We start from the raw sequence: 8851 nt of genomic DNA, 5'->3' as shown, positions 1-8851 counted from the left end.
CACAGGGGCAGTCAAAGGCACTAAATGGGGACATCAAAAGGAATTCGGATCCAATCGAAAAATAAAAGAATCTGATTTCTTTTCTTATCTGAAACACGCAGATGAAAAGCCCCTAAAGCAAACAGCCAAAGAAAGCGATGTTTTTAAAACAGCAAGAAAGGAGGAGAAAAGGGGGAAAAAATAAAGAAACAATCTCATGAATGCGTTTCTTCGGACTTTAAATGAGATGAATGACAACATAATATCAACAGCTTCTACACGACAAACCCCATTAGACTAATGTCTTTCACTGCCTCAGTTTTACGCCTTAAACCATTCCCGGACAGAGTAATAACTATTGGTACAGTAGAATAATGCGAAACGACCCTTTATCTAGGTAAAGAGCCAGAGAGAGCGACCGGCAGCTCTCCGGGGCTGCAGGCGGAGGTTGCGCCGCAGGGCTCGGAGCTGCGGGCCAGGGGCACATGGGTGCCCGTGGGCATTTGTCGCCTGTCACCCACAGCATCTCCCGCTGGTCTCCTTACTTTTAAGCAACCAGTTTTGATTATTGTTTTTAACCGTTTAGATTAATATACTGACATCGCTGCTGGAAGATCCATCTGCTCGAAATGTAAATACCTAACAGAAAAGGGACATTGATCTGTGTCCGAGGGAAACATCGGTGGAAAGAGCTAGATCTGTTGTTGGAGGAGGATGCTGGCTCTCGCCTTAGTTGTTTCTCCTCCGTTTACCCCGGGAAAAAGGGGTGTTTTTCCTCCTCCTGGACTCGTGTATCCCGGTGCTAAGAGTTTTTCCGGGGAAGCCGTGAATTTTCTGGGGTGATGTCTGGAGTACAACCCACCTCGGCTTCCGTGGCCAGCGGAGAGCGACCGGGCTCAGAGGCCGGGGACTCCACGACGGCCCCCCTCCCCCGTGCTCCTTGCCCGGATAAAGCCCTTCCTGACAGGGGAGGGAAGGGGCAGGCTGCAGGGCAGGGGCTTCCCTTTGGTCTCAGTGTGTGTTCTGTAAAGTTGTGACAGATTATTAGTAAAGGGAGGGGTTTCACAGTTTGATGAAGATATAACACACTGGACTATCCATCCTCCGGGCCCATTCACCAGAGGCAGAGAGAGGGGGAGAGAAGCGCTCTGTTCGTCTCCCCCACAGCAATTCATCACTGCAGTTGAATCGGGGAGTTTTGTCCTCCAGCGACCCGTTCCCCTGGCCGCCGTCCCGGGATCCCTGCTCGGTCAGCTCCGGCCCAGACCAGCCCCGCCGAGGGGCCGGGGCAGCCCCGCTCTCCCCCCGCGCTCGGGGAGGGATCGACCGTCACCGCGGCCGCGGGGCTGGCACGGAGGTCCTGGCCACCCCCTCCCTCCCGAGGGGGAAGATCTGCCTGCCACGGGATAGATACAACGCTTCGGAGAGGAAAGCTTAAGTGCCATGTGGAGGAAGCAAAAGGGATGGAGAGGGACAGACGGACAGACAGACACGGATGGGGCAAGGATGCTCCTACGCCAGTCTTTTGTTTGAGAGTGACTGATTCTCATTGTTTCTCGACGCGGAGAAGATAGGAAATTAATTGCAACCAATTAATAATTAATCCTGTTTAAACAGCTTTATTATCATCCACGAACGAGAGGGAATTGGTCTGATAACCCCCCGAAGACCGAATGTCAAGTTTAACCAAATAGTTATTGCTTTATCAAACAGAGTCTGCAAATAAATTAATCAAAAGCAAATACGTTCTTTGTGCGGCTCATTTGCCAGTAATGGATGGATATGAAGATTTGCCGATATTATTGTCTGTCATTCAATCTAACAAAGTGAACATTTATTGCATATATATTAAAAATTATCCCTTAATCGAGTGGGGCTGGGGTTGCAGTTATTGGAGTCTTCCCAGAGGTGAAGTCCCCTTGGATAGGAGCGGGGAGGGCTGCTCTTCACCTCCCGTGCGATTCCCTTCGGAACATGTTTCAAAATTGCTTTAATCCACCGCTAAATTGAGCTGTTTTACTAACTGTCCAAGATATCATAAACAGTTTGAGGAGTTAATGGACGAGATGTTATAAAAATAGTGGACGTAAGGCACAGAAGAGGCGATATATTCTCCCAGGAGTGATGGCCGGGGACCCAGCCACGGCAAACAAGCCCTCTTTGTCTACCCCTTGCTTACATCATTTTCTAATTAGGCATAAAATTGTCTTCATACACTGGTATCGCTGGCTTCATAAACATAACCATTATGGTTCATAAGGACCTCATTGTGGGGAGCCCCTCTCAAAATAGAAAAGGATCTGGAGAGGCCCAGAGAAAAAAACATCCCCTTTGTTTTCTCTTTTGAGAAGACGGATGGGCAGTGTCACGCAGATGATTACTTTGGACTATTAAATTGTCAGAAAGGAAGAATTTCCCTATTAATAAAGGGGGAGCGAGGGAACTGGGTGCTGGAGGCTGGTGAGGCGCGGTACGAAGAGCGGGGTGCATGGGGATGGCCGGGTGTCGCTGGGGGAGTTCCGCGGCCCGGTCCGGCCCGGCATGGCACGGCCCGTGGGAGCCGTGGGATTCTCGCCGTGGCATTCCCGGGAATGAGCCCGGCCGTGGCTTGGTGCCACGAACTCGCGGAGCAACGGGCAGCCCCGGCGCCGGGATAACTGGATGGAGATGGATGGAGCCGCCTATCGCCCCCGACGCGGTGTCAGCCCCCGGACAATTACTGTCTCCGGAGGGATGGACAGACTGACTGACACTGACCTCTGCCCACGAGCCCACTGGCGGCCCCGAGAAGCTTATGTGCAATTTGCTGGATTTCGTTTACAATAACCCGACTTGACATAAATAACTCTCCATGCTGTGTCTACGCCCGCCTGACCTCCTGAACTAGCGCGGAAACACTGCCGTATTGATCAGGGACGCGTTTTCTTGTTTCTTTTTTTTCCCCTTTTTCTCTTTTTGGTCCGTGAAGACACACTCACTCCATCCCCCGGTCCGTGAGCTCCTTCGAGCCGGACCCGGCCCGGTCTCCGCCGTGGGGCTGTAGCAGGGCCCGGCCGCTTCCCTGCGCAGTACTGAACCGACCCCTACTGAACCGGGAGAGCAGTCCTTTTTCTTCGGACCCCGTTTTTCTTCTAGGGCACTTCCCTAAAGATAAAAAGCGGCAGGAGTTTATTTTCACGTGGCGACAGCCACCAGCATGTCGCGACACGCCAGGAAGAGCCGTCAGGGAAGCCCCGGGGAGGCACAGGTTCCCTGAAAGTCTCTGGTCCCGCTCCTTTCTGCTCTCCCGTCCTGCCCCGCATCGCCTCTCTGCCGGTGCTCCGGACCAGACCTTTGTCTGGCCCTCGCCGGGAGCGCCGCAGGGGCGTGCGGAGAGGGACGGAGAAAAATAAATAATCCAGAACGAAAGTAGAGGGGGGAAAAGGGACTCCCTGGCAGAAGCCTCGAGGAGCGGGGCTGGTGTTATCCATTTAGTGTGACATATGGAAATCTCGCGGCGGATCCACAATTAAAGGAACCGGCTCTTCCCCCTTTATTCTCCGCTAACTTTTGTGTTAAATGTTAACAACCTGGTGCTATCCATTCTGGCTCTATTACCAAGTGAATGTTGAATCCACGGCTGTCTTCCTTTCTGCCTATTCTGGGGCTGCCTCCCACCCAGATTTATGTATTTTTGATATTAAATTCTTTCTATCATTAAGCCTGCTCTCTTGTTGACTTTCATTGACCCTTGCCCTTGTCCCCATACTTTTCCATATTTAATACAGGAACATTTTTGCCGGTGCCCTCCCCTCTTTGTTACCTCCCGGTTGACTGCCGTCCCCAATGACATGTGCTGTTTGCTCTGTTGTTGAACTTGGTAGGGTCACATACTCTTGTGCTGTGATATCCTCCGTATTTCCAGCCCTGCGATTCTGGGGAAGTGCCTTGTGGAACAAGCTTTTTTTTCCCCTAGCTACCAGCTTCCTAATGACTTAAGCAAACACCTTTGCTAATGATCCCCCAGGCTCCCTAATCCCCTCGGGGTTTTGTTTAGCTGAACTCCTAGTGCTCTGCCTGTCCCAGTGGTAGCGTGGCCTCTCTGACCTGAGACATCGCAGCTCTTCTCCTTGGAGCGGGCTGCCTTGTCCGGCTCCGCCTGGGCCAAAGGCCAGGATCATGGGAGCATTGCATGCCACCAGCTGCTTGAGGTGACACCGAGTTACAAAGAAGAACCACCAAAGGAAACTTCGGCTCACAGAGGGAAATGAATGTGTTCATTTATCTCCTCTGACTCCGAGGTTCGCGGCATGCCTCGGCCCTACAGCTTGGCTGGGGAGCGGGTAAATGTCCTTCCCAAGAAAGATTGGCTCACTTCTCCTAGGCCAGTCTGTTCAGTATCATTATGTGACCGGTTTTCAGAATTGAAGTTGCCTGGTGTTTTGATTCTTCTCTGCCTGTGCAGTTGTGCCCTGGAGGTCCCTTCAAAATGGATGCTAATTGTTGAGGCTGCACACTGCTGCCTGCTAAAATGCCCCAGAGCTCCCAGGCCCTGCTCCTCAATGGCTTAATTGACAAGGACTTGTCTGTATTTAGGAGCAGCTGGTCCAAAGCATTGGCACATCAGTGCAATCTTAACACAGCATTCCTAGCCTGGAGGAGTATGAGGGTAAACGTGGTTAAAATGAAGGAAGATTTATAGTCGGCCCCCTTGGGTAATGCGACAGAAGACAGCTACCAAGATTTTCCCTAGTAGGGGTTTCATTCATCAGCTTCCCAGCCTCGGTAACGTGTCTAGGAGCCACGTTCCAGCTATTATTAATAATAGGAGGTGGCCATTTAGCACAATTAGGCAGGTGACAATATTCCGCAATAACGCATTGCCCGAAACGAGATGGGGAGCCGCTAACAAACGGATCTGTGGCCGAGCAGTGGCGGGGCTCTGTGTCGCAGCCACGTCCCGAGTGGGTGCGGGCTGGTCCAGGGGGAAACGAGCGCTCATTTACCTGCAAGCTAAACCCTCGCAGGCACTGATTTATTCTCCTCCTACGAGGAGGGCTGGGAAAGAGCTTCTCCCGCCGAACTGCCTCCTCTAAACCCTGTATTCAACCCTCTGAAGACACACATGGGGTTAAAAAATCATTCTCCATTGCGGCTCCGAATTTTAAATGAAGGTTCTCTCTCATTTCGGGTGCACGAATTAAATATATATGTATTTTTTTACCCCACTCTCTTTAAACGCTTCTTCTCATGAGCTTCCCGTTTATGCAATTTAAACTTATTTGATTTCTGAACGGGAATGTCTGCGTTTGTTTTCTGCACAGGGTTATTCAGCGTTTTACAAAGAATGTTTATGGCGCGGCTTAAAACTAAGGGGGTTTTTGTTGTTGTTGTTTTGCAATGTGTGGGAAATACTTTTATGTTCACACAGTTCTCCCCATGAATAGGGATAATAGGTTCGGGATCCTCATTGAAATTTGAAGTTTTTAAACAGGAATTCCCTAACTTTTGCTCGTTTTCTCAACTTTTTTCGTAGGAACAATGCCAACATTGAAGCCCTCGGTTGGAGTCTGCACAGTTGGAGATCTTTGGTGCCATTTTAGACATCTTTGGATTTCATCAATCAAACTGACTGCAATTTTCCATAAAAACCCTGAATTTGGGTCAGAAAGTGGGCAAAGCAGATAAAGATCGTTCGAGCTGTCTTATAAGATGATAAATAGATATCCTTTCAGTCCAACAATGCAAGAAGTGCAGTTTTGTAGTTCACTTCCATTGGTTTTGAATGCAGTGAGTCGAAACAATTTATACATGTTTTCCCATGGTTAGGAGATGTCTTTACATACTTGTCAATAGTAACTTGACCTTTTTCCCCACTGAGCTACGAAGAAGTGCGCGGTTTTTTTGCCTTTTTTTTTTCTTCTTTTTTTTTTTTTTTCTTCCAGAGTACAGGAAAGGGTTGTTTTGGTGTGGGTTTGTGGTTGTTTTCTTTTTCCTCTTGACAATCTCTCTTTCTCTCTTTTTTTTTAATTTTTTTTTTTTTTTTAACAACTACATCAATATGTTATTTCTTTTTATACCAAAGTTTAAGAAGATGGGATGTGGTTGACCCCAGCTCGCCACTCTGCCGACCAGGTATTTTGTTCTATGCCTCGACGAGCGAGCGACCTCGGAGAGGTTTTAGCCAAACCTGTTCGGTTCACTCTGTGTATTCGTGCACTTGGAGAATGGTATTTCACCTAAGGGGGCAGAAGCCCTAAAAGTCCCGGGCGCAGACCTCGGTGGATCCTGTCAACCTGCCACAGCTGGCAGAGTCATGAGGCCACGGGGAGTGTTTCTGCTTCCTGGATATCTGGCCGGGATCAGACCCACAGCTCCTAGCCAGAGGGAGAAGAAATATTTTGCGGGGGGATGCCCGTGCTCGGCTCAGCCCATCATACACTACACAGATCCGGGCGAGATTGGGGTGGGCAGTTCATGTCGTAAGGGAGGCCTGTGGAGGTGTGGAAACAGCCTTAGTACGACCAGCACAGGGCGTCGATCTGGAGGTCATTCAGAAAGAAAGCTAAGAGCGCTGGCCTGAGTCTACAGAATGGGGAAACTGATGCACGTCTCCGCTTTCCTACGACTGGGACTAGGGGCGGCCCAGTCCTCGCCGGCCCCTGCCCATCTGTACGAAGCGAAGGACCCTTCTGGGATAGAGGGCAGGAAAGAAGGATATATATTTGGGAGGTCAGTACCCTGGAGATTTGCCCCGCAGTTGCGGCCCACCGGGTGCCCACACTCTGCCGGCACACAACTCCCCCGGTGCCCCGGGGCAACCTACCGCAAACCGGCTCCAGTCCCGGACAGAGGGAGCAGGAAAGTGGTGGAGAGAGGAGGATCGGAGATAAAGCATTAGCTTTTGCCTTCCCTCCCCTCGCCTTGAACACGACAGCCCTGCTAAGTGCTGAACACTCCTCGCTAATGGATAATGACCTGCGGTGTGCAGCTGCCTCCTCCTCAGATAAAGGCTGCGTTTACTATTAATTGCATTTGTAACATGAGCGCAGTAGGTTCCCATCTGAAACAACCCAGAAAGGACAGCGTCCACGTTGCGGGGGGCACAGCCGCCCTCCTGGAGCACCCAGACCCTTTTCAGTGCGCAGAGGGTGTCTCGGGCCTCTAGCCGTCCCCTGAGGGGACAACCCGGGAGGGAGGAGGTGGCCCAGCTGCCGGAAAACCTTTCTGCCTCTTTACAAAGGATCACATAGAAAGGCAGAGGGAAAGGGTTAAAGTAGCTCGTGGCCACTCGTGACTTCCCACGGGTACTGTGGTCCTGTGTGAAGCGGAGCAATTCACGAGGTGCGAATTTCGGGGCTGCGAACAGTTCTCCCTGGAGTGGATCAAGGGTGAAATTCCACCTCAACGAGCTTAAAAAAAAAAAAAAAGTTTTTTTTGTTTATTTTTCTTTTGAAGAGAATGCATATTTGTTGTTCACTCTCCTTCCAGCTCTTCTGCAGAGCCAGAGGGAGGGAGGGAACGGTGCGGTGCCCGGAACCGCATCTGCCGCGAAGCTGAGTGTGGGCTTTGCCTGGCGTGGGGGAACGGAGCCCGCGGTGCCACCCAGCTCCGAGCACCGGCGCTCAGTGGAGCCGTGTACGGGGCCAGGGGCGGGCTGGGAACCGTACGGGCACGTAAACAGAGCCCCCCAGGCAGCCCTCGCAGCTGCAGTGGGGCTGCGGAGGGTTTAGGACAGAGGGGGCTGATTAAAACTATCTCTGTGTGTGTATAACCCCGCAGCAGGAGCTTAGCTAGAGACACACGGTGGGGGTTACACAAGATTTTGGGGACAAGCCACTCACGCTCGGGTTTCAGTTATAAATAGCGCGATAAAAATAGTGGTTTGTTTTTTTGTTTTTGTTTTTGTTTGTTTGTTTGTTTTTTCTTAGGGATGCTTCTACTGTGTGGTAAACGTAAAATATCACGCTATAATCAGGTAAGAGGATTTCTGCCTTGCCACCCTGCTCACTCTGTTCCTAAGCGAAGCCCCGCGGTGCGGCTGCCCGGCCCGCGCCCGGCCGCGGAGAGGCGGACAAGGCCGAGCTGTCGGCGGGAGATGCGGAGCCGGGGCTGGAGCTGGAGCCGTCCCCGCGGCCTCGTGCCTTCCCTTTCCCCCGCTCGGCGGCCCCCACTTAATTTTTTTAAACCTTTTATTTATGTATGTATGTATGTATTTATTTATTTATTTTTCCTTCAGTCTATCAGACAAATATTTAAGGACACATCTGAAGCTAAAACTGGCCTTAGAAATACCTGCCTAGACCCCTTCCTTTGTCAGTGACTATCTCTTCAACCACTGTTACTCCGTGCCTCCCAGGAGGGAAGAGGCTGGCAGAATATCTCCAAGGGGAACCTCGGATGTTTTCACACGATGAGCGCAGCTCACGCACCTGCTGAGCGGGGCGGAGGCGCGCGGGCATTGGCGGAGCCGTGTCGCTTTGCCCCGAGGGGAAATCAATAACTTTTTGAATGTCATTCCCGGCCACTGGCACCAGCCGGTAAGCAATTCAGCTGGGCACTGCCTTCAGCAGCGGCTCACTTACTGGGGAGATAAATATAGAGATTTTCAGTCGACCTGGCTGATAAAAATAACCTTCCTGGTTCCTTAGAGTTTAGCCCCCCTCCCTCCGGCGAGGTGTAAGCGTGGCTCTCGGCCTCACTGGAGCCCCACTCGAGCCTGTCTTGGGGGAGAATTCCCCTTTCCTTGCCTTTTTCCCGAGTGGGACCAGTGGAGACGGACACTCATTCGGGGCAAGGACTTCTATGGTGACCGGCGGTGGCCCAGGCTGGGACAGAGCTTTGTCCTGGTGCCTCTGGGCTGGTTGACAGGGACGGACGAGGCTCACCAGTC

The 8851-nt window shown here is 51.4% G+C and overlaps 1 long non-coding RNA gene across 1 annotated transcript; it reads left to right on the top strand.

Moving 5' to 3' along the window:
* Window positions 1-5976: 5976 nt before the first annotated feature.
* Window positions 5977-8592, top strand: LOC139827909 (uncharacterized). The gene is made up of 2 exons (XR_011739039.1): window positions 5977-6690; window positions 7890-8592. It is a non-coding gene; the product is annotated as an uncharacterized lncRNA (long non-coding RNA).
* Window positions 8593-8851: the final 259 nt, after the last annotated feature.

The sequence above is a fragment of the Patagioenas fasciata genome, chromosome 4 (genome assembly GCF_037038585.1).
Source record: "Patagioenas fasciata isolate bPatFas1 chromosome 4, bPatFas1.hap1, whole genome shotgun sequence".
Classification (NCBI taxonomy): Eukaryota; Metazoa; Chordata; class Aves; order Columbiformes; family Columbidae; genus Patagioenas; species Patagioenas fasciata.
The sequence above is the reverse complement of the archived record's forward strand: the minus strand, read 5'-3'. Positions and strand labels throughout refer to the sequence as shown.